The following is a 25,834-nucleotide window of genomic DNA, read 5'->3' as shown; positions in this document are numbered from 1 at the left end:
TGCTCCTGGAGGTGATGCCCCTGAGTTTCCTCCCCCTTAAGCCTCTATCTCCGTGTTTGCCTGTCTGTCTCTCTAATCTCGGGGCACAGTGTTGCCCTCTGTCCTCCCCTGTCTTCTGGATCCCAGAGTTGTTGATTTTTCAGTCTGCTCAAGCTTTTTGCTCACCGTTAGGACAGGCTGGTGACTTCCAAGCTTACCCGCTAACGCAGCCTGTGGCTGTTTTACGCACATTTTCGTGACTGTGTAGTTTTCCACCCAATAGGTGTAGCATCATTTATTTAATCAGTCTCCTATTTTAGAACAACTTTGGTTCTTTCCAACTTTTCACAATTACAACAATGTATGATTGGATATTCTTTTCTTTTTTTTAACATCTTTATTGGAGTATAATTGCTTTACAATGGTGTGTTAGCTTCTGCTGTATAACAAAGTGAATCAGCTATATGTATACATATATCCCCATATCCCCTCCCTCTTGCATCTCCCCCCCACCCTCCCTATCCCACTCCTCTAGGTGGACACAAAGCACCGAGCTGATCTCCCTGTGCTATGCGGCTACTTCCCACTAGCTATCTGTTTTACATTTGGTAGTATATATATGTCCATGCCACGCTCTCACTTCGTCCCAGCTTACCCTTCTCCCTCCCCATGTGATTGGACATTCTTATCAAATACATCTCAGTGCACATCTTCAATTATTTTCCAAGGAAAACTCTTCAGCAGAGTAATTAATCAAAGAGCATGCACATTTTAGAGAAACTGATAAATACCGCTTAATCATTTTCTAGAAAGTTCCTATCCTTTTTTTCTTACAGCAGCAATGTGTGTAGGTGTCTCTTCCCTGACCCTGCTCCAATAATGGAAACATTATGTTTTATTTTTGTCAATTTGATAAGAGAAAATGATTTCTCCCTGTTTTAATATATGTCTCTTTGGTTATTACTGTCACTTGATACTGTCTTAAATCCTCATTAAGCATTTGTATTTCTTTATATACTTGCTGTCAGTTCATGAGTTTTGCCAAAATTTTCCATTTGGACATTTATCTATTTTTTTTAGAGATATATAAACATTACATCATTAATTATGCTAGTCACCATTAACCATACATTAATGTAATTTTCCCCCAATTTGTGACTTTTCATCATACTTATGGTGGTTTTTTTTTTTTCTTTTTGACTCCTGGAATTTTAGTTTCTATGATTTCTTCCATAGTATTTACACCTGGAGATAACTGCCCTGCCTGATATCAGGTAACAGTTGACTTACATTTTCCTCTAGTTGTTTTATGTTTTCATTTCTAGATTTAATTCTTTCATTCATCTGAAATATAATTTAATATATAGCATATTTAACTTACTTTTTTTCCTGAAAAATTTACCAATCATCTGAGCACTATTTTATTGGTTATTAATGTACTTTTTCTCTACAAATTTAAAATTCTACTTTTATAATATGTTAAATTCTTTAAACAATTAACATATTCCTGGGCATTATTTTGTTTAACATTAGGTTGTTTGCTCACTCTTGTGCCAGTTCAGCATTTAAAAATAATCTTAACTTTATAGCATATTTTCATACCTAATAGGGACATTCCTTTTATATATATTATATATATACATATATACTCTACCATTTTTATTTATTCTTTAATTTTGAAAAGGCAATACATACACTTGGTAAAAAAGTTTAATGTGACTGTGGTGTTTTTAAATGTTCAATCTGTTGAATACAGATTCAGATTGCAATGTGCAAGATGGGTAACAAATTGGATAGTTTTGGGGCTTGTTGATGGACTTTGGTTTGTCCAGCCTGACCTTCTTATGTTTGGAGCTGTGTCTTGACCTCCTCGGGGCTTGTCTCTGTCTGGCTTCGGTACTTGGACTTCTAAACTTCCACCCTGAGTCCACTGGCTTTAGAGCAAACACACTGTCTTGGGCTCTTAGCTCCGCCTTCTGCTGGGGGCGGGTCTCACGCTCCCGACTTCTTCCTCTCCAAATTCTTCCCTGAGACCCGCACTCATTAACCCAGGTGAAGCTCACCGAGGCCCCTGGCTCACAAGTGTATTCCTAGATCTAGTCGATAGTGGTCATTGATCACGTGAAATCCTTAAGAAATGCAGTGGGAGCTGGATGGAAGAGGGGGCTCTTGGAAGATGCAGGCAGTGGGTGGGCAGGGGTGAGGTCAGGAGCCTACCTCTCCCAACCTTTGGGCACGTTGGAAGCGCTGGGGAGATCAACCTCCCCGACCCCCAACCCAACACCCCTCAGCAGCTGTCCACTAATAACTAAGCAGAGGTGGTGTATAAACATCCCAGCTCCCTACTCAGTAGGCAAAATAACTGAAGCATGTTCTGCCCTGTCTCCCAGAGTCCCCAGGGGGATTGGGTCCCATTGCCCACGGTGGTCACTCTTCTTAAAGCCCCTTTATTGGCATCCTTCCCTCTCCCATTCCCTTCCCCATTCTCTAGACCTGTTTCCACAGGAAATCGATCTAAGACAAATGGAAACCTGAGTGCTGGAGGATCTTGAGCAGGGGTCAGAAAACTATGGTCCATGGACCAAACCTGGGCTGTTGCTTGTTTTTGTAAATAAAGTTTTATTGGAACACAGTCTTGACCATTTTTGTTCACTATTGTCTATGGCTGCTTTTCACTACAAAGGCAGTGGAGTTGTTGGGTCAGAGACCAGACGGCCCATAAAGTTGAACATATTTACTATCTGACCTTGCAGAGAAGAGGTGTGCCTATCTTTGGTCTCGAGGAGCAAAATGGCATGATCTGATTTACTTTATTAAACTTCACTCCCGCTGCTGTGTAGAGAATGGATTCCAGGTGGGAGCACTTCAGGACCGGTTAGAAGGTCACCACAGATGTCTAGGAAAGATAGAAAGTGAACAGATTTGAGTTGTATTTTGAAGTTAGAAGCAACAGAGCTTAATGGATGGGATTGGAGGAAAGGGAGTGATTAAGGCTGTGTTCTTGTGTACTTCTGGTTCTTCTAACGCTCCTTTGAGAAGTTAACTTTATCTTTTTTTTTTTTTGGCCGTGTCACGCGGCTTGTGGGGTCTTAGTTTCCCGACGAGGGATCGAACCTGGGCCCTGGCAGTGAAAGCACAGAGTCCTAACCACTGCACTGCCAGGGAATTCCCAGAAATTAACTTTATCTTCAATATTACTTCCTTCAGGAATCCTTCCTTCAGGGCGGCTGAGGGCCCCTCTGTGCTCCCACATTCCTTTTACTCTTCCTCTCATAATGTTCTGTTCTTCCTTTAATCTTGCCTTAGCTCACAGAGATAACACACGCAAAGCCCATATTTTTAACACAATTTGAGTCTGGACCCTGTTCTCATCACCGTCATCACACTGACTCATCAGGGTAACCCTCAGACCTCCCCTAGAGTAGCTGCTCAACAAACAGTAACCAAGTGAATGGAGACCAAGAACTCTCTGATTTGGTCCAAACGGCTTCAGTGCCTTCACTGCCTCGGCTTTCCTTACTCATCTTGCTTTCTCTAGCCTGGCCCCTCGTGTGTTATGGCTTAGACATGGGGCCATGGTGACGAAGAGGAGCTAACAGGTGCCACCGTAGCATCATTTAATGAGCACAGGTCTCCTGCAGCCGTGTGACACGGCAGCCGAGTGCTGGCTGTGCACGGACAGCAAATCATGGCTGATGGGGCATCGGCATCTGCTTGGGGAGCTTGTGTGTGAAACATGGTCTCCTTCTCCCGAGACATTAAAGGAAATGGAGGGGAGTAGGTAGGGAAACTGAGTGTTAAGCAGGGCCATTGCTCTGAGGTGGAGGAGGCCGGACCTCTCAGTTACGTCTGCCATCTGCGATGCATCCTTGAATTTGTGAGACAGCCGCCCACTGCCTCTGCTGAGATTCCACTGTAAATGACTCAGGCACATGCTGACCAGATCTGAGAACGTCATGCAAAGGCGGCCCAGAAACCAAGCAAGGGTGTGGCATTCGTTAAAAAAAAAATCTGCTGGAGACGAGGGGGGAATGCTAGAAGTGGGTCAGTGGATCTGAGCAGCAGAGAAGCCCACCAATAATTTCCTCGCTTGGCCTCCCTGGGGGTCAGTGATGTTCCCCACACCCTCCTTCCCCTCTCCCTTGCCTCTCTGCTCTCTTGCCATCTTTAAAAAACACACATAGGCAGAAATCAATCCATCAAATGTCATTACAGATTTATTAAGCCTGATGTAGAAAGACATTTAACAGTAGCATCTGCAGAAAGCATAAAAAGAGCACTTCTATTCAGTCTTGTGCTTCGAAAATCGAAATATATTTTTATCATATAAATAATTCTTTTCATGTTTTAAGTGCATCTGTGTTTCTTTCTTCTTCTTCTTCTCTCCTTTAATTTTCATTTTTCAGTTGGCCAAAGCGGAAGTCGGTGTTGACGGAAATGAAGCCATTTGCAAAGCTAATGGTGTTGAGGGGCCAGTCTATGCTATACTGTATCAGCTGGGTTTCCGAAAGGTGGTTCAATGTCTGCAGCATTAAAATGAGGGACAGCTTCCAGCAAAATCATAATTGAACACACCCACATCCTTAATGTCGGCAGTTGGGTTACCTGATGCAAATTACAATAAGGTGTCAGATGGGAACAGTCTATTTCCAATAACTGCTGAGTGGGGGAAAAAAAAGACTTTTTTTTTGTCACAAAGGAAAGAGTTATCATGTTTAAGGATGTAAATAATACACTTACAGAAACCTTTTTGATGGAAATGAGGGGCTCTGTATAACCTTGGCGAGGGTATTATTATTTTTTCATAATAGCTAAAAGAAGTAGTATCTATTATTTAGGGCTTTAATTACAGTTCTCAAAGTGGAATGATTTTTCCTTTAAAAAAATTCTTTAGAGGTAAAAAATAATGGCTTCTATGATATAATTTAAGGGTTTTCTTCACCTCCACCATCAGAATTTATTTCTAGTGGTAAAATTGTATTAAAAAAAAACCCCTCTCCTTCTAGAGATAATTTCAATGCTGCAGCGTCACACACACATACACCTCCAGTGTGCCCGAACTAAGTCATTTTTCATTCAGCCAGGGGCTGCTCCAAATGTTTATTTTGACCCGATTTAAGTTATGTGGGATATCAAGACCAGATTATTTAGAATTAGGAGGGATGACAGGAGGATGGCATTGGGGCACAAAAGCAGAAGCACCTTTTCTGGAAATCCCTGCGTTTTTTTTTCGAGCTGGAAAGCCATCATTTCCAGTGGGATTATTTGTCTTTGGGCAGTGACGATGCAGCCAAGCCTTTGGAAATTTGCAGGTAGTGGCTGCACTGAGCACTAGCATTCAGGAAGGTCAGGGGCAAAGGAAAGTGTGGCCACAGCCAAGGGAAGAATTTTCCAGATCCAGAGATGTGGGCATGGATGCCTCTCTGTGATGAATCTGTTTGGCCACAGGGTGGTATAATTTTCCTAGCAGAAAAGTTTTTTTTTTTTTTTTTCATTGCAAGGACAATTTATACTCATCAAAAACAAGTGAAACATGGTTTTGATTAAAACAGCCTGTTGGCTCAATAATTTCTGTAATTTTAAAAACATCCTTAATGCAGAAGAAGAGCATGCCAATCTCAGGAATGGCCTAGGGCCCCATTACAACAGCAACCGAATAAATAAGGAAAAGAATCGCGAGGTCATAAAAACAAAATTAAGCTAATGTTTCAAATTTTGACAATTATGAATTCTTCCTCGAAGAAGACATTAAAAAAAAATGTTCAGGCACTATTAGATAAAATACAAAGAGGATAATTCTACATGGATGAGTTTGCAGTTTTCCCAAGGGGTAAAGCATGCCTTTAAAAGAAAACTCTGAATTAGGATGTTGGTTCCTCCCTAGATCCAGCAATTGGATAGGACTCATGCAGACAGACAAACTTGGTTCTTATAATTTCTTTGTAAACTTAGATCTAATTCTTTCGTAAGCTATTGAAAGAGAATGATCAGGAAAGAAATTACAAGCTTTTTTTTTTTTTTTTCTATACAAAAGAATCCCCATTGTGGGCCAGTTTGGTAGGAAACAGAAACAAGCAAATATAACAAAATCTGTGTTCATACATGGCGATATAGTTTGTATATACAAATATGTACAGTATAAAAATGTACGGAAGGCTGCCGTTCCCAGCCATCCAAGCTGCATTGTACGCAAGGAAAACAGCCTGGGTTTTCTTCCTAGTATACAGGCGAACGTAGTATATACAGCATGCAGGTTATAGAAAATCAGTGCGCTTGCATGGAAACATTCTACAGGTATGCTTGCAGTCATTTTTCTTTGAAAATGACTGGTCTGCTTTCCGAATATAAAAATGTGTTTGCCTTTTCTTGCTGGCAAATAAGCACTTTCCTTTGGAGCAAGGATGAATGGAATTCTCCTAACTCACTATGCCCTACTCCCCCCACTGCCATTTCTAAAAGAAAAAAACAAAGTCTAGAATTAACACGAAGGGGACAAGTATATAACAGAAACATGGTCGCTGCCAATTTCTTAAAAACCTACAAGTGCTCTGCAGAGTAAGAACTGGTTGACCAGTAAGAAGGCTGCATATGATCAACTACTGTCTTGATTTTAAAAGGGTTTGGAAGTTTCTGATTCACGCTGACAGGGCCTGGCTGTTAGGAATCAAAGTCAGAAGGGATTAGAAAGATACCAGCATATCAGAGACCAAAAAGTGGATCGTATCCCGAGATTTTATGACATTTAAGAACCCTGAGCCAAACAAGAATTGTTTTGTACGTCAGCTTTTTTTGACTTGCATTGCATGTTCTAGCATCTGATGTGTTATGAGCCAAAACACTGTATTGCAAAACTGGAATGTTTCTGTAGCGTTTATCTCCCTGCAGGACAGGAACAGTTTTTATATCTTCTCCGCAGGTTGGTTGAGCTTTGTGTATTTAAAAAATATACATACACATTTATAATTCCTGAATGTTATCTGGGTCATTTAGAAAGTGAAAACATTATTGTACAGAGTCTTCATATTTGAGATATAATCGTATGATTGTTCAAGTTCTGTAAATATATGCCTTTGCCTGGGGACGGAGATCCAAACGTAGGTTTCACATTCAAGATAATTCAGTAAACACATTGAAATTCATTTTCTGGAGGGGTTGAAGAGAGTGGTAGGGCTTTTTATTTAAAAAAAATTTTTTTTTAAGTAATGCATTTGTTAGAATTTTTCAACTTCTCCTGGGGGTTCTCACAAAAGAGTTATTATTTGTACTTCCAAAAGCAGTCTTAAGCAAATAAACATTGTACAAAGGGCTGCATTTAATCTGTCTTTTTTCAAGCAGATCGTTTTTTAAAAGGCCTTAATGATAATCATATGGCTATTGGTAAAATCATTTGTATGCTGAGAGGTGTCAGATCAGGGTGCCATTACTTGGAAGAGCCATTTTACTTGGAATATATTTTTCCAACGGAAATGGACAGAGTTCTGTTGCAGAAATAACGTTCCACCTGGTACTAGCATTTTAAAACAGTCCTATTCTAATCCATAAAACATTTCTAGTTTTCCCTGAAGCTTTGGGCTGCCTTGCGCATGAATAATTTTTGGAGAAACACCCACGCCCGTTAGCCCATTGTTCGTAACTATTGCAAGAAGATTAACTAGAGCCTGGAAATTGTATATCTGCCTCTGCCTCTGAATCTGTGACAGGAAACCAAAGGAGATAAGTGGCTCTTACTTTGGATGAAGAGGTAAAATTCCCCTGTAGAAATTCTAAAGATGATTCACAAGTTTCAAAATGTTTAATGCTTCCCTACAATGGAAACATGTCTCTCTGTCTGGGGGGATGGAAATTTGTATCTCTTTCTCCTGCTCAGTCTTTGCCTAAACGCATTTCGTGGATATTTTGAGAAAGTGCCACATATAGGAAAGGAGAAAATGAAATTAGCATTTTAACATCTCACAGGGGAAAAAAATAAACCAAAAGTTCGGTTGTGATTTTTTTTTTTTTTGCCTAATGCATGTTCAAAATAGATACCACTTGTACTGCTCTTTAAAACTACATATGTATATTTGTATGTTTTAAAGCCTTCAATATATTTCCTTATTAGTATTATTATTATTTCAGCATTCATCAACACTCTTCTATTTTTGTTGCAGAGAATAGAAGATAATGTGAAAATGACATTTTTTTATGTTTTTTTTTTTTTTTTAACAAAAACATTTAACAATCTTGAAAAATAAAACCCGATGAAAAAGATTTGAACGCAGTCAAATAACCTGGGAAGTGACAGATGGGAAAGAAACAGAATGCAAGCACCTTCTAAGGCCTTGTAAGCTTTGGATTTACTGTGAAAAGTTTCAGAAAATCGTAGACTCTTACTGTGGCACTGTCCATAGACCCTGGAAAATAACAGTGAAATTCACATATATACACGGATACACACACACGCACACACACACACACACACATGCACACACACTCTCACACACACCTCCTCACTGCTTAGCCAGAATTACATAAATGCTTTCCCCAAATGTCATTTCATTTGTTTGTCTTCTGCATTTCAACTAAATTCAGTGGCTTGTGTCTGTGACATTAATTATGAGAGACCCCAACAACTGAGCAGGCATATTTTTTGGGGGGTGAGATTTAAGAAATCTATTTGTGACCTTAAATTCCGTGGGGACCGTCTGGGCTATCCAATGTATTCTATGATTATAGTCTGCTTTTAGGTCTTGGCCTATTTTTAAGCTATTTCCTCTCTGTATACTTTTCAGAAGGCGGATTCCTTATTCTGAAATATTATTATTTTGAAAACCAGGAATAAAATGCAAATAACATGAGGGGAGTTGGACCCTATGTCAGCTCCTCGCCCAGGTGTCTGGTATCAGCTACCTTGAGGAGCTGCCATAAACATTGGAGGCCCTGAATGCTGTGTGAATTGCTCACCTCATATCCCATAGCATCTAGAACAGTGTCATGCAGGCGGCAGATGCCCGCTAATATTTGTTGGTAAATTTCCAGAATACATTGCATTTCCTCTTCTGCCTTGCGCCCCAGTGCTTTGTTACATGCTGTACGTTTGGTGAATTTGCTGAACTACAAAATGGGGCCAAATGCATAAATCTTAAGTCTTCATATACAAGTTTCTCAGCGGACATTTCGGTTTGCAGCTTGTTGGTGGTCTTAGTTAGAAGGAGGGAAGGGAAAGAAAGGCAATCTCTCACCGTCACTGATACCAAGGGTTGGTGGCAGAATGGAGATCCCTTGAGTGTAATTTGCATGATTTTTGCATGTCGTCTTCCTGTCCATCTAAAGTTTCAATTTATCAGAACTCTGTTTATTCAGAGAGAGGAAGAGAATTGTATGAAAGCAGATAAAAACATTCTCCTGAGTTCATGTTAGTTTTTCCCTCCAGAAAGAAGTTTCTAGAAGCCTCACAGGACTTGCCAAAGGAAGGCAGGCCTGATCTCTAGGAATATACTGAACGCTGTGTGTATCTCACAGAGGGAGCCCAGATCTTGTTTCCTAAGGAGAACACTGGCAGCTGTCCCTCAGCAGCGACATTTTTGGTTACCAAGCAACGATTCATGAGTCTTACCAAATTTATCAATATTTTTGTCTCTTGTCTCCCACCCCGCCCCTCCATAGAAATTGTGCTAACAAAACCATATAGATTATATGTTGAAGCAGATGATTTATTTTTTCTTTCTTAGAAGGGAAACAATTTCCATGGAGCTGAGAATCGCATTGTTTCCCCCCAGTTGGAGCAAGAGCTCAAGAATCTGCTTTGGGATGGTTTCAACAGAATCTGAATTATGTAACTTTATCTAATAACCCTGGGTTGGAGCAGGCAAGTTTTAAGAGCTTCAAGAACCCCAATGCTAATGCATTGATTTTACTTTAATAGAATTTCGTTGTCGAAGGACAGTGCTCAGTAGAATCCACCCTTCAATCTTAAGCCATCCGAAGACTGTTCCTTTCCAGTTGAGCGCCGTTCATTTCTGGTTGAATAGGTTAAGTAAAGACAGACCTCGCTGTTCCCAATTCACTTTATGATCCTCCCATCATAAAAAATAATATCAGCACCTTGCTTTTCATGTCAGAGCTACATTTGAGCTGCTATTCCCTATGCCCATGAGTAAATCCCATAAAAGCCGCCCCGTTGTACCGTTGCTGTTTTTCCTTGTGGGTGATTGATTGATGGATGAGTGCTGACACTTCAATGAAGCTATTTCGACTGCCATCTCAATCCGATGATGTGAGGGGTATATTTTCTGTCCATGCCTCATTACTTCAGAATGACATTCCTGGAACTTCATTTACTTTTTCCCTCCTTCCCCAAAGCGCCATATTTTTCCCCATCTAGGTTATGCATGCCATAAAAAAAGCAATTTGCTATTATATGTGGCATAAGGGCAACACTTTCTCTAGGAGGTAAATAAGAATTTATTTTTTTAAATCCCAATGTTGAATTTAAGGATCATGTCAAAATTCCCAAAACAGTTCCAACAGGCAGGCTCCATGAGAAATGGTGCAGAGGATATATTTGGAAATATTTGACTTCATTTTTCTGGTTTAAGATTTTTGACAGTGATAAGCTTGGTAATTAAAGCAACAACAAAAAATAGTTATTTTGTTTTAGAATCATCTAGTTCCTAGTGTTGTGTCTAGAATAGTTGAAATATTTCACCTATAGCTGAGTAGCAGTTTACAGCACAGTCCACACTTATTTGTCCTTTGAGAATGAGGATATTCATTGTTTAAATGCAATGATGGATTTTTCTATTATAGGTTGCTTTCAGTTGTATCGAAAATGCTCAACTAGAGTAAACAGATCTACCCCTGCATTTCCAAACTGTGCACTTGGTGTGCAAGGGTTTTAGTATTAAAGCATGCTCTTAGCTTTCCCAAGTTGACTTAGGACCTGATTTTAATCTGTGTAATACAGTATTCCCGATAATAATAACGTATAATTAAGATATCCGTTAAAAACCCATAACGTTAATTTAATGGAGAAAATCTAATACAGTTGTATTGGAATTTTTACGTTAAAATAACTTTAACGGGCTTTTAATGGATGTCTTAATTAGATCTCATTATTAACGGGAATATTCCACAAATTAAAATTGGGCCCTCAAAGTTCTAATGAAAAAGTTGCAGGAACACATTTAAAATGGACACCCTATTTCATGCTTTCTGTTACTTCTACAGCTAAGCTGTGTTTCACAGCCCATAAACAATAGGTCCTGCAGAAAGAAATTACCAGAAAAGGCTGCTGCTGAACTTTCTGCCCTGCAATGCTCTCATCTTCTTGCTTTCTGATTCTACTCTCACCAATTTCCTCAATTCTGCCAATGTGCAGGTCTCATGTGACAGCGGTGCATGCTGAAAACTACATATTTTTTAGCCAGTAAAGATAATGATGAGAATAAGGATGCCCACCACTGCATGGGAAAAAGTCATTGGCAGCAACATGGTTAAGCCTGACTATTTGAACAACTTTCCCAGAAGATGAACATTGTTCAGAGGTTTTCTTGGCTCAAACTCTGGTTTAACTTAATAACTCTTCCACTTTGCAGTGATTAATGGCTCCCAAGTGCAGGGGCAGGACTGGACAATCCAGGTGCAACCGTAATTGTTGCACTGAACAGAAACATTTCCTTTAGACAAATGTTCCCAGAGGGGTTATAAATAGGAAATGGACATTACCATGGAAAGTAAGCTTCCAAGAGTCTACATCTAGTGCAGCCCACTTGGACATTAAACTATGAAGACTTATCCTCCCCCCCACCCGCCCCCCGCCCCCTGAGCCCTTTCCTGTCAAGTGTTACAAACTGACGAAATAAGTACGTCAATGTTCTCAGTCATTACTTTTCTTCGGTGGCGCTTCGTTTTCTCGTGACAGTGGAAAGGGGGCCGTAGAGACGAGAGAGCCCCGTTGCAGTTTATTAATGAAAATCTAATGTTGTCCATAAGCAGAGAAGTGGAAATCAATACTTCATTACCAAATTGTTAGTGAGGATGAAGAGAAATGGCTGGGGTGATTTCTTTTCTTTTCTTTTTTTTTTTTAGCAGTCTTCTTAGAGCAGGGTGTCAGGAGGAGTCAATGACAGGAGCAGGGTGGTGCACCGAGGAAGGGCTCAGTGTGAGGGAACCAGGCTGGAAAGTTGAAACTAAGGCATTTGTCCTGTAATGGGAATCAAAACAACAGAAAAAAATACATTATTTTCTGAGGAGTAGCTCAGGTGGTTATTTCCCCCAGGGAGTCAAATTGCTCACCTATTTCATTGGTGTTAATGTTCTGCATAGGGTCTTAATTAAGTCTAGTCTAGGGTATGATATAATCAGTTGATGGGACATAGAAAGGAAGGGCTAATTTAGGAAAAAAGTCTTTAAAATATAATGTATGGGGCTTCCCTGGTGGCTCAGCGGTTAAGAACCTGCCTGCCGATGGAGGGGACACGGGTTCGATCCCTGGTCCGGGAAGATCCCACATGCTGCTGAGCAACTAAGCCCGTGCGCCACAACTACTGAGCCTGTGCTCTAGAGCCCGTGAGCCACAACTACTGAAGCCCGCCTGCCTAGAGCCCGTGCTCCGCAACAAGAGACGTCACCGCAATGAGAAGCCCACGCACCGCAATGAAGAGTAGCCCCCGCTCGCCGCAACTAGAGAAAGCCCGTGCACAGCAACAGAGACCCAACACAGCCAAAAATTTAAAAAATAAATAAATTTTAAAAATATATAATGTATGGAAGAGATACTTGAGCACCATATTCACAGCAGCATTATTAACAATAGCCAAAAGGTGGAAGCAACCCAAGTGTCCATCTGTGGATGAATGGATAAACAGAATGCGGTACATCCACATCCACTCTCGTACATTCTACAACATGGATGACTCTTGAAGACATTGTGCTAAGTGATAATAAGCCAGTCATAAAATGATAAATAACTTCACTTACATGAGCTACCTAGAGTAGTCAAGCTCATAGAATCATAAAGCAGAATCGTGGTTGCCAGGGGCAACCTTTGCAAGATGAAAAAGTCCTGGAGACGGATGGTGGTGATGTTTGCACAACAGTGCAAATGGAATGTACTTAATGCCACTAAACTGTACACTTAAAAATGGTTAATGGATATATTATTATAAAAAGGGATGGAACCAAATAAAACATAAACCATAAAAAATGGTTAAGATGGTAAATTTTATGTTATGTGTATTTTACCATAACTAAAAGTAAAAAAAAATATATATATATATATATATATATGATTTTTCTATTGTGAAGCATTTAAAAAAATTAACCCATGGCCCCACCATCAGGAGAAAGCTCCTATTTACATTCTGTATTGCTACCTTCTAGTATTCTCTTTCCCACCATTTTTTAGATTTACATAGCTGTAAGTGCCCACTGTGTAATATTTTTCTCTGTATTCTTTCACTTGGAAATCTCATTGTGAACAGTGGGATGTATTCTGTCACTTACATTATCAGGGTTTACTAAACCATTCTTGTGATGTTGGACATTTAATTTGCTTCCAATTTTATTCAATAATATACAACACTGTGATGAACATCTTTGTATTTAAAGCCTTTCAGTATGTTGGGATATTTTAATAGGCTTAAATTTCAGAGTCAAAAGATAGCAACATTTTTGCGGTGGGGAAATGCTTAAAACTACCTAATGGGGTGAATTTTTTTCAGATATGTGCTATTTGTTTGTTGTGGCCGCGCTGCACAGCCTGCGGGATCTTAGTTCCCAACCAGGGATTGAACCCGTGCCCCCTGCAGAGGAAGCGCAGAGTCCTAACCACTGGACTGCCAGGGAAGTCCCAGATATGTGCTATTTGGATTACCGTAGGAATGCATATGATTTCCATCAGTCCAATCTGGGTGGCAGTCCTCGTTTACACATTATTTAGTGGTAGTGCTCATTTTAATGAGAAAAAAACCACTTTGGACCTATATTTAATTTGTCTTTTGGAAAAGGAAGATTTCCAAGTTTCTAGTAGAAGAACAAAGACAAGTTGAAAACTGTGTGACATTTGATGTGTGCAGAGAAATTACGTGCAAAATAATCATAACAGACATTATAAAGGATACCTCGGTAAGTATGACTGCAATACTAGCAACCAGTTATTATATACCTACCACATGCCAGGTGCTTTACATCCATTACCATTAACCCTTCAAACAACTTCGTTTTAAAAATAAGAGAGAGAAAAAGTCTCAAAGAGGTTAGTGACTTGTCCAAAGTCCCACAGCTAATAAAAAGCAGTGGATGGCTTTAAATTGAGGCTTTCCCACTCAGAAGCTTCCATGCTCACTCAGGCACCACCGTCAGGGGAAGGAACCATTTCCCTTTGTCACTGAGTTTGTATTTCAGATACGAAGGGCCCCAGCAGTCTTTGCTCTGACTTGGTTGGAACCCCCTACCCCGCCCCCTGGCAGGTCTGGAAACTTGAAGGAGGATGGTCACGTGGTCACTTGATGGAGGAAGAGAAACAGGTTAAAGAAAAATAAAGTAGAGGCTAGAAATTGCAACAGCATAAGGAGAAGGTAGGGGGACAGAGAGAGGGGAAGAGAGGAAGGAAAAAGAATGACAAAGCCTGTCTTCCCTAAAGAGTGAATGTGCCTTACACTGCAAGTCAGGATGATGTCCTCGTGGGGGGCAGTTTCACACACAGTCTATTCATGGCCCTCATTTTCTCCTCCTTGACCTTGATGTTAATGTGATACCAGTTTTAGAGAACCTTATGTCATCTATCAATTCCTAGAACCTGCTCCAGATTTGATCAACACCCAAACTTCTCTGGCTGGGTTTCTCTTAGGTCAAAATTTGTTCTGGGAAGGGGAGCAGGGAGAAAGGAAAAAATAATTTTATTAGAGTCCCCTTTTGGAAATTCACAGTACATATTAGCGTATTAAAGGCTCTGAGAAGGCCTGCAATTAAAACCCAACCCAATCCAACACAATATTCCTTTCTTTAACCCAGTATTTCCCAAATTCATTTGATAACCCTTCTCTTCCCTACAGAACACTCACAGATATACTTGAGTGTCATTTTCTGGAAAACACTTTCACGACAGACTCTTGTGCAGAAACAAATGAAGTTGTTTAGTTCCTGAGATCTCAGTCCTGACCTCATTATTGACTTTCTGTAATTCTTCACTCAGGTTACTTGGCTTTTGGGGGTCTCAGCATGAAAGGATCCTGCTGTCTTGATAACTTGACATTTTTTGCGTGTTTAGTCTTTAGGATCCCTTTCGAGATCCGTGCCTTACCTCACGTCAACTTCACAATGCTGTAACACAGGAGGTACGAGTGTCTACCCTTTCCAGCCTAGGAAATGGGAATTTAGAGAGGTGAAGCCACTGACCTGCAGCCACCTGGCTGGTAATAGGAGAAATGGTATCCAGATTCAGGTTTTTCTGGTCTCTTAAGCCCTGCTTCTTCTATTGCCTGTGATCGCTTGGTAATGTCTTAAAATGTGAAACACTAGCATTACTAATAATTTAGAGGCATTTTCCCAAGAGTATCTGTACAGTTCCTCAGTTAAATTCCAGATACGAGTGTCTTCTGTTAAAACCCGGCTATGATGCTATTTCTTTCTAAGAGATCTCATATCCCACCATGATTGATGGAAGTGGTGGATTCTTCTGGAAGGGCAGTGTTTCTGTACCAGAAGAGAATGGTAAAGAGGAGACCTGAATCTTGGGCCACTTTGGGACAATACACCCTTAAAAAATTTATTTCTTATCTTAAAAGAAGAGGAGAAATTTTTTTTCCTCTAGGTCTAAAGATGAGACCTGGCAGAAAATTAAAACTAGAAAATGAAGGGAAGGGGGAAGAGAATGGAAGTTATTACTTTTTACTGTTCAGAAAGAATTGTGTAGAATGATTTAAGAAAAACAAAAGCAAATACTCTTGGTTGCGTTTCAACTGGTAGTTGAGGCCAAGCTCTGCTGCTGCATGAGTTTCCCCCTGATTATGTTGAGCTAATACTATAAAAATAAACCAGAAATAAATAAAAAAGTTAATTACATATCGAAAAAGTCATTGGCAGTGTTCGTTAAGTAGAGTTTGTGAGGGAGAGCCAGGCAAAAAGATGCAATTGTTTTTGTATTAATCACAGTCACCAACAGATGCGTAGAATTCTATATACTGAATTTTAATTTGGTCACGCTGGGATCCTTCATCCCTCGGCCCAGTCATTCTGGTTGGCTCTTCTTCTTCTCTGTGCCCTTGCACCATCCCGCCTGCCTTCTTTTTTTCTCCACTCTGTACTGTTCTTCTCAGAGCTGCATTATCCCCAGAGGGTGTTTTGGGTTTGCTACCATGATGGAGGCGCTGCTAGCCTTTCATGGTTAGGGGCCAGGAATGTTACGCATCTTGCCGTGTGTGCAAGGTCTCTCTGTAGCCTGGGATTTTTGAAGGTCTCTCTGTAGGTTGGGATTTCTTATCCTTGGCACTATTGATATTTTGGGCCAGATCATTCTCTCTTTTGGGGGGCTGTCCTGTGCATTGTAGGAGTTTCAGCAGCATCCTTGGCCTCTGCCCACCAGATTGCAGTAGCAGTCCCCTTACCTTCGAGTTGTGACAACCAAAAATATCTCTAGCCTTTGCCAAAAGTCCTTTTGGAGTGGGGCAAAATTACCACTGGTTCAGAACCTCCGAACTAGCAGAAAACATTTTTGTTATTTGAGCCTAGAACCTAAGTCCATTTTACATATAAACACAAAGTCTCTTATGCACAGTTTCATATACACTGCATTTTCCAGAAATAAAGCTATCTTGCAAAGAAAGAGAAACTGTGCTTTGTTTTGTTCGGAATGTTCATGGGAGTTATTTGCTATTTTAACAAACGGGTCACCCTTGGCATTTGTGCTTATATTTGAGATGCCCATTCAGCCCACCTATATTTATCTGCATTGATCACTGACATGTTGACTAAACTCTACATACAGGAGCATGCATCGGGCTACCTCATCACGTCTTCGAGGACCTCGTTACTCTGAGTGTGATCCATGAAACAGCAGCCCTGGCATCACCTGGGAGCTTGTTGGAAATGCAGAAGGCTGGGTCCACCCCAGAGCTGCTGATTCAGAATTTGCATTTTAACAGGACGCCCAGCTGATTTGTATCCAGGTTCAACTTTGAGAAGTCTGGTTCTAGTGAATTTTTGTGCCCAAATGTTTTCCTTTTCTTTCATGTTATATGATCATGGCATTAGATGATTTCTTTTTGAAATTATGTGTGTAGGCTGGTCATTTGATCTATGACTTCTTTTTCAGGAAGTAAAGGGGAAACTATGAAAGTTTGGCCAGAAACGTCCACCCTGGGTCTTTGAAGGGCGAGGACCCCTGCTCTACACAAGCCCTTTCTAGGCAGCAGCACCCTGTTCCGTAATGTTAAATCTCACCCGTATGCTGAGGACTGAGTTCCAGATCCGTGCATCCAGCTGGCTTCTGGACATCTCTACGTGAATATCTCACAAGTGCCTCAAAACACAACTTTTCCAATAGCCGACGTGTGAATCCCCCGTCCCCATCCTGTTTCCTTTCTAACGTTTCTATTCATGGGAAATGGAACCTCAAACAGCTCAATTGCTCCTGCTAGAATGTTGGATCATCCTTGACACCTGGTCATAAAATTCCTCGCCAAAGCTGATTTCCATCTCCACTCTGTGTCCCCGTTCAAGCCTGTGCACGTCTTTCCCGGATGACTGTGGGTCCCTCTTACCGGGCTCCTTTAGTCCACTTTGTGTCCTGGGGATCAGTTCCCATATGGCAAACGTGAGCTTATGAAAATTGAGATTAGATTGAAGCAGTCACTTCCCATTCCTCCCAGCTTAGACTCCTTCAGTGACCTCTACGGCACTTAGAAAAAAATCTGTTTTTCTAAGACTTTCTGCCTGATCTTCTTTGCCATTTCTCTGACTGCTGCTGGGTCCGTACTGCTTAGTGATATGTCCCGAGAACACTGGCCTTCTGACAGTTTCTGAAACATGTCTCCAGGTATTCGAAGATGCTGTTCCCTCTGTCTAGAATGTGCTTCTTCCTTTTCTTTGTTTGGCTAGCACCTTCTCATCCTTGAGGTCTTAATTTAAATGTCGTTTCTTCAGAGACGTTTTTTCTTACCCGCTGAACTTGATTAAATTGTTTTGTTATAATATTGCACCTTTTATGTTGTCGTTCTAGGACTTGTTGTGGTTTATGAACATAATCATATATGTAATTTTTAGTTCAGTGTCTGCCTCCCACTCTGGCTTATAAAGCCCAGGAAGGCATGGGATCTGTGCATTACACCCACATCAGTATCCCAAGCATATAAGCCAGTATCTGGCACATAGTAAGTACTTGATAAATATTGATTGAGTGAGTGAAGTTCTAAAGAAAATAATTTGAAGTCTATCTCTTCAAAGATGAAAAGGGAATTTTAAAATATTTATTACTAAAACAGTACAAAAGAAAAAATATAGATTTATCTGGAATCCTTCTCTAATTCTATGAAAGAAAACATGTAAAGAAAAAAAGAGCGGCTTCCCTGGTGGCGCAGTGGTTAAGAATCTGGTTGCCAGTGCAGGGGACACGGCTTCGAGCCCTAGTCTGGGAAGATCCCACATGCCGCGGAGCAACTAAGCCCGTGCGCCACAACTACTGAGCCTGTGCTCTAGAGTCCGTGAGCCACAACTACTGAGCCCGCGAGCCACAACTACTGAAGCCCACGCACCTAGAGCACGTGCTCCACAACAAGAGAAGCCACCACAATGAGAAGCCCGCGCACCGCAACGAAGAGTAGCCCCCGCTTGCTGCAACTAGAGAAAGCCCGCGCACAGCAACGAAGACCAAATGCAGCCAAAAAAATAAATAAGAAAAAAAAAAGAAAAGAAAAGAAAAGAAAAGAAAAGAACAGACTAGAAAAATTAGTCTAAGGAAACGGACATCAAGAAGCTTTGCCATCTAAGTGGTGCTTTCAACTTCAAAGAATAATTTATTCTGCCATTCTGAAGCAATTTATATTTTTCAAAGCACATTCATATATATATTCTCTTCTGAAATATACTGGCTAAATATTAGTAGCCCCAAAGATAAAGAGTTTAAATAATTTGCTCCCATGGTTATCGTGATGGGTCAGGACACCTGACTCTTAATTCAGGGCTTCTTGAAACTGTTTGGTTGAAAATGAAAAAAAAGAGTAAAATACAACTGCTGAATAAATATAAAATGTATTATTAAAAAAAGACTGTGACAAGGAAGCCAGGTGGAAATGGAGACAGGTGATTTTTAACCCTGTAATCCTGGGAGAAACCTGCAGTTAATATTTTTTTCAAATTGATTTTACAATTTGAAAATCCAAATTGGCTTACCTACATTGATGAATTTCATCATTAGTGCTTCATCTAATTTTTCCTAAGAGAAATCTCTGTGTGCAGAAACACTTAAACTTTGGTGGACCAATTTCAAGTCTTTGAATGAATAAAATAATTGCTTAAATGTGTTGAACAATTTTTATACGCTAGACATAGCTTCATGTGAGTAGGTGGATAACATTTTAAAATACTGTTTGATATAGTTTTGCCTTTTCTCAATTCCTTTCTTCCATGCAGTTTTCTCACCATTGAAAACAGAGACCCAGACTGTTTGCCCAAGGAAAGGGGAGGCTACCAAATAAACCAGATAGGAGGAAGGGTCTGAGTTTATGAATGGCAAGAAGAACTTTTTCTTTCTTATGTCAAACCTCAAAGAGGTGAATCAGAAAAAAAAAAAAAAAACCTAAAAATTATATATCAGTAACTAACATCTGTGTAGTGACTATTAGTTTTAGACCCACCACTTATGCATTATTTTCGTTAATCATCTCAACAACTCAACGGGATATCCAGTATTACAGAGGAAAAAACTGAAGTTTAGATAACTGAAGTGACTTATCCAAGGTGACGTGACAATCAGTGGAACTGGATATTCCAATATTCAATAGGAATATACACTTTCTGGATTTCAGCGTCTTTACCTTTAACCATGAAACTAATTGTTCCTGATGTTGAATCTGTGCCCATGAAACAACACTTCTTTTTTTGCATATTTGTTTAAGGAGAGCTTGATTAGACCCTTGAAGCACAGGAGGCAATGCTATTATTGATCTTGATAATCTTCTCCTTGGGACATCTAAATGCAGACGGCACGCAGGTCATAATTGATACACTGGAAAATCTCAACTTTTGAACTTCCTCTTTTAAAGCACAACTTGTGATAAATCAACCATGTGTCTCAAATGCATGATATATGCTTCATGACACAAACCAGACTGTCAACTGTCTACAGCCCTAAAGCTGGAGGAGACTTTTCCGTGTCTTTTTTTTTTTTAATCACGGCCAGAGCAAACATCTAGGTTGACCTCCATCCGATATCACCAACCTCCAGTGTCTAATGGAGTGGGCCAGTTGGAAATACTTTTAAAAATAAGTTCCCTTTAGGTCTACTTCATGGGCAGCCCTCGAAATTGTTTAAAATCTCTTCACCATGGTGTGCGAAATGGCTGTTCAAGAAACTGGCAGAAACACGGTGACGTCTTGGAGAACAACAACAACAAAAATGTCAGGCGAGAAGATGCAGGGCTTCTTGAGAGTGGCACAAATGCTGTCACTAGGTGTCATTTGTGTCCTTTCTTGTGTGTCAGCTTAGAAGATTTCAACGGCAGCAGAAAATCTGTTCCTTAAAGCACACTCTTCAACTTCAGGCTACCCAAGTAGTTAAGAAACAGAAATGAAAGAAATGGCATGAGGGTTTGCCCTCTGAAAATCTCTTGACAACTAATGATGGGATTATGGAGTCTTAACTGCCGTACAGTTATCCCTAATTATAACCAAAGGTACGTCAATCTAAATAAAAATGATAAGGCAGAGAGAGGCAGGTTCCTCTCCCTCCTCCCAACTTGCTTTTTAACATGAATCTCTTCACAGTATGATGCTTTGACAAAGCTTGGATTGAATAATTATTAAAAAGAGATGGAGCCCAGTGTTAAGCAAAACATATTTTTGCAGAAAGGAATAGTTGAATTTTTTTTTAAAATTTTACAGAAAGGAATGGTTTCAGTTTTAGATATTTGATTTAACATGGGAACCTCCAATTGTCTTTTTTGTACTCTATCACAAAAGTTATGCAAGAACTTTCTGCCAGACATTAGGTATCAGAAAAGGCATGCTTTATTCTTAAATCCTGATATAGATTTTCCTTATGGGAAAGGTCAGTCTTGGGATGGATCTTGTTTCCATTTTTGCTTTCACTGCTAGGAAGCTCAGAGTCAATTTGGTGACCCAACTTCAGCAACTGAGTAACCTCTGAAGGCTACAGTCTACGTCCATTAACTTCTCTTCATATTCTCTCTCCATTTTCCTTTGGCATTTTTGTTAATAGTTTGACACTTCCATTTATTAGCTGGGTGACATTGGGGGAAATGACTTACCCTTTTTCTACCTAAGTTTCCACATCTGCAAAATCAGGATGATAATAGTGCCTTCCACAAATGGTTCCTGGCACACAGTAAGTGCTCAATAAAATGAAGATTTAAAAAATGATTTTCTTTTCTTTTCTGATTTTATTGCATTGCATACAATATGGTACCTTAAAAGTGCTGTTGAATAATGTGTGGAATAGATTTTAAAAAATACATACATAAAATTCTGCTTATGTGTTAAAAATAAGTAATCATCAGGTCTTGGAAAATGGATTATTCTTACCTTCTGGAAATTTAAAAAACTAAGTAGAAGAGAGCCTCTTTATTTCAGGCATTAAACAAATGGTGAAAAGAAATCAGTTGTCAATTCAGACGTGAAGCTAAGAAAAGTTTTCCTCTTTTATAAAAAAGTATAAAATAGCATTTCCAAACATTTGATGTGGATATTAAGAAGAAGGGAGTAGAAGGCAGTCATAATACCTACCATTTTATCAAGTGCTCATTATAAGCTCCGCACTTTACAATAATACCTGACCGCAGATCTCATTGTCCTTATTTATTGATGAGAAAACAGAGGTTTGGACTGGTTGAGAACATCAAGGTCAGTTAGTTAGTAAGCAGTAGAGCCGCATTTGGACTTAGGTCTGTCCGACTTCAGAAGCCTGTTCTTCAGCCAGTATTTATTGCTGTCAGTGGAACTAACTAGAATCTTCTAAAGGCATGTTGCTCGGTAAAGCTATATAATGAAAAATGATAAGGACTGAAGAACTGTCCAGCTGTTATCGTCCTTTCAAGAGATAAATTAAAAGGGTGGCAAAGATCAGAACATCCTGACAATGGAAAGGGAAAACGTCCCTGGTGGTTTCAATGTTGATTATAATTTCACGTTCGGCAATTATGTATTTAACATTTGACAAGTCTCATGTATGGTTGCTTCTGGTGCATGGTCATGTAGGAGAGAAAGGAAGCAATTTCCCCGTACCCATTTTTATTAAGCCACATTCATACACTCCAAAGGGGCACTTACATTGTTTGAAAGAGGTCTAGATGCCGGCAAACACCACTATAAACAACCCGGACAGCTTTAAGTCCACACCGACAACAACATGATTCACAATGGAACTCATCTTCTCTAAGTGGAGCACAGAGTCAAATGTTATTTATGACACAACTAACTTACAAGCAGACGAGATTCACTGCATGGACCCAGCTAGGGGACTTTACTGCTGCTTAAATGCGAGTTGTTAGCATTTTAGGAAGAACGGCTCGCCCTCCAAGTATGGAAAATGAACGGCAGAATATTTTCTCTGTGATTATGTGATTATGTGTCTAAGCCCACTGCAGCACTGTTTGTGCTGCGTCTACACTGGACAAGGGGGTTGGTGGATTGGAAACAGCGTTTAGATAATTCAGGCAAACTCTCCCATTTTCCAAGAAGAGTCTCCCTTCCTTGAAGGATCGTTTCATTCACGTCTACTCTTTGCCTGAAGCTTGACTGCAATTTTTTTTTTTTTTTTTGCTGTACGCGGGCCTCCCACTGTTGTGGCCTCTCCCGTTGCGGAGCACAGGTTCTGGACGCGCAGGCCCAGCGGCCATGGCTCACGGGCCCAGCCGCTCCGCGGCATGTGGGATCTTCCCGGACCGGGGCACGAACCTGCGTCCCCTGCATCGGCAGGCGGACTCTCAACCACTGCGCCACCAGGGAAACCCTGACTGTAATTGTTTTATTTAACTCTTATAATAATCCCCAAATGTAGCTCTTATGAATCCCCTTTATCAGAGATCAGAAAACTGAGGGACAGAGATTTAAGTAATGGGACCAAGATGACATGTCTGGGAAATGGCAAAACTGGGATTTGAACCAGGTTTCTCTGTCACCAAAGGGCCATGCTGCTTCGTAATAATAACCGTTACCCTTTACCAATTTGAAAGTGACCAATTGTTACCAACCCTCATGAAAGATTGGGAAGATATGAGTTGTAATTTCCTGTTTACAAATGAAGAAGTGGAGGTTCAGGAGGTTAAATTGCACCCCCCCCACCCGCCCAGCCCATGCAAGTATTTCCTAGTGAATCTGGAGCGAAGTCAAGACTTGTCTGGAGCTCAAACCTAGTATCTCAACGGACTCCACCAGTGTTTCCCAAAGTACGTTATGGAGAGTCTGGGTGCCTGGAGATGCTCCGAGAAAAAAAAGATGTTCTTTTATTCATTTATTTATGATTTAAACAGAATCTCCTAAAAAATGTCAAGCTCCAACCCTCCCCACAGCCTTTGCACCCTCTGTCCCCTTGGCTGGAGTGTCCCTCCCGTGATTCTGCCCGGATAATTCCTGCTCCACACTCACCCACTGGCTTAAACATCACGGCCTCAGAAGGACCTTTCCTTCTTCCAGAATCCAGGTTCCCAGATTTCCTCTCTCTTGCCCTCCACTTGCTATTAATAATACCTCGGTTTGTGTGAATACGGTTTAATGCTTGCCTCTCCCACTAGCCTTCAGGGTCTAGGAGGGCAGGAGGGGTGACTGCCTTGTTCTCAACACTCCGAAGAACCGGCCCAGGGCCTGGCCCCTGCGTGTCACTCCATAAAGAAGTATGAGCTTTTCTCTGTACTTTGCCCACTGCTCTACCTTTGTAGAGTCATAGTTATGAGACTGAATGACCTCAGGGATCCTCCTTGCCTCTGCCATTTTTGCAGACAGTGACATGGTGGCCCCTGCCTTCACGCCCACTGGGTGACGGTGAGAATAGTAACCTGGTGTTTACTAAGCCAGTATGTTCTTGGTCCGGAGCCCAAGGGTTAAACGAATTGCATCCGATTTAACCTTCCAGACCGACGAGGAAGTTGAGGCTCAGAGATGCTCAGCAGCTCGCCCCAGTTCACCGCTAGGAAGTGGCCCAGAGTTACGTAATTGCACCCCATGCCTCTGGGTGAGTTCTCCACTCCAGCCCCATGCCACATGGGGGTTGCCTGGAAGCCTTTCAACACTGGATGTCTGGGCGCCACTGATGCCCAGAATCTCCCAGATTCTGCCTTAGTTGGTCCAGGGTATGGCCTGGGCGCCGAGGTTTTCAAAAGTTCTCCAGGGGATTCTAATGTGCTCCTGAGACTGACAACTTCTGCCCTAATGTACAACTGATTGATTGGTTGATTAGTGCCGTGTAATCAATAAACTGTTCTTGCAGAGGCTGGGTAGAATACGTGATTTGTACAATTCTACTGCAGCATTCCTTGCTTCCTTCTCTCTCTCTCTCCCTGTCCCTCTCTCTTTCCCCTCCCCAATCCAAAATTTGCATTTCTATTTAGATTAAATCCCTTCACAACACATGCAAATATGAAAAACAACAACAACAACAAAGAAAAAACCCCACGAACAACGCAAAGCACCAGGGTTTGTAAGATCAGTGACCCTTATTGACAAGTCCCAGCTCAAATGGTCTAGTTACAAGACAGAGCAACCAAATTTCCTTCTGAAGGAAGAATTCACAGGAGACCTTCAAGTGCCTGGGGTTTGTTTATTTGTTTGCTCTCCTGTATTAAGAACAATCGCTATTATCAGGCAATGAGGACTCACCTCTTGCCAGGCGCTGTGAGGCTGGTGAGGGACAGAGGCTCCCACAACAAACTGGAAGTGCTCATCATCAGTAGTGCTTTCACAAAGGGTCAGCTGACTCTGGGGAATGTGCAGTGATCGGTCACTGCAACCGTAAGAGGTGCAGCCAGGATTTAAGCCCCTGCCCCCCCCGCCTTTCCCACTAGTCCACACTGCCAGGAGACCCTTCAGAATCGACCCTGGATCCTGTTCGTGCACTGAAAAGACACTGAACCAGGTTTTCTTTCTCAGAGGAATTCAAGGCTCTCCTCCGCCCCCAAATCAGCTGTTGAGATGCAGTGATATGTATTTCAAATGTCTCACTTATAAAATTTACTAGAAAACGTTCTCCCTTTCCAAGCATGGCTATAAATGAAGTATGAGGTGGACCTCTCATCCTTTTTTTCTCTAAACCTTTGAATTGCCCACTTTATTTATTTATTACTATTTATTTACCTATTTGGCTGGGCTGGGTCTTTGTTTCGGCATGTGGGATCTAGTTCCCTGACCAGGGATTGAACTCAGGCCCCCTGCATTAGGAGCCTGAAGTCTTAGCCACTGAACCACCGGGGAAGTCCTGAAACTCTCACCTTTTGTGGAAAGGAAGTTGATGAAAAGCTTGTGTGGAGGGTTTCCGTAGCTAAAAGCTGCTCCCTCTGAGGCCAGGGGCAGGGGCGGGGAGAAGCAACAATTGATGTTAAAGTAATAATGAGGAAAGCTTTATTGACAAGCATCTTGGAAGCCAGTGTATGGACTGAATTGTGTCTCCCTCCCTCCACCCCCAAATTCATCTTGATGACCTAACCCCGGT

The sequence above is a fragment of the Pseudorca crassidens genome, chromosome 15 (assembly GCF_039906515.1).
Source record: "Pseudorca crassidens isolate mPseCra1 chromosome 15, mPseCra1.hap1, whole genome shotgun sequence".
Lineage (NCBI taxonomy): Eukaryota > Metazoa > Chordata > Mammalia > Artiodactyla > Delphinidae > Pseudorca > Pseudorca crassidens.
Note: the sequence above shows the minus strand (reverse complement) of the source record.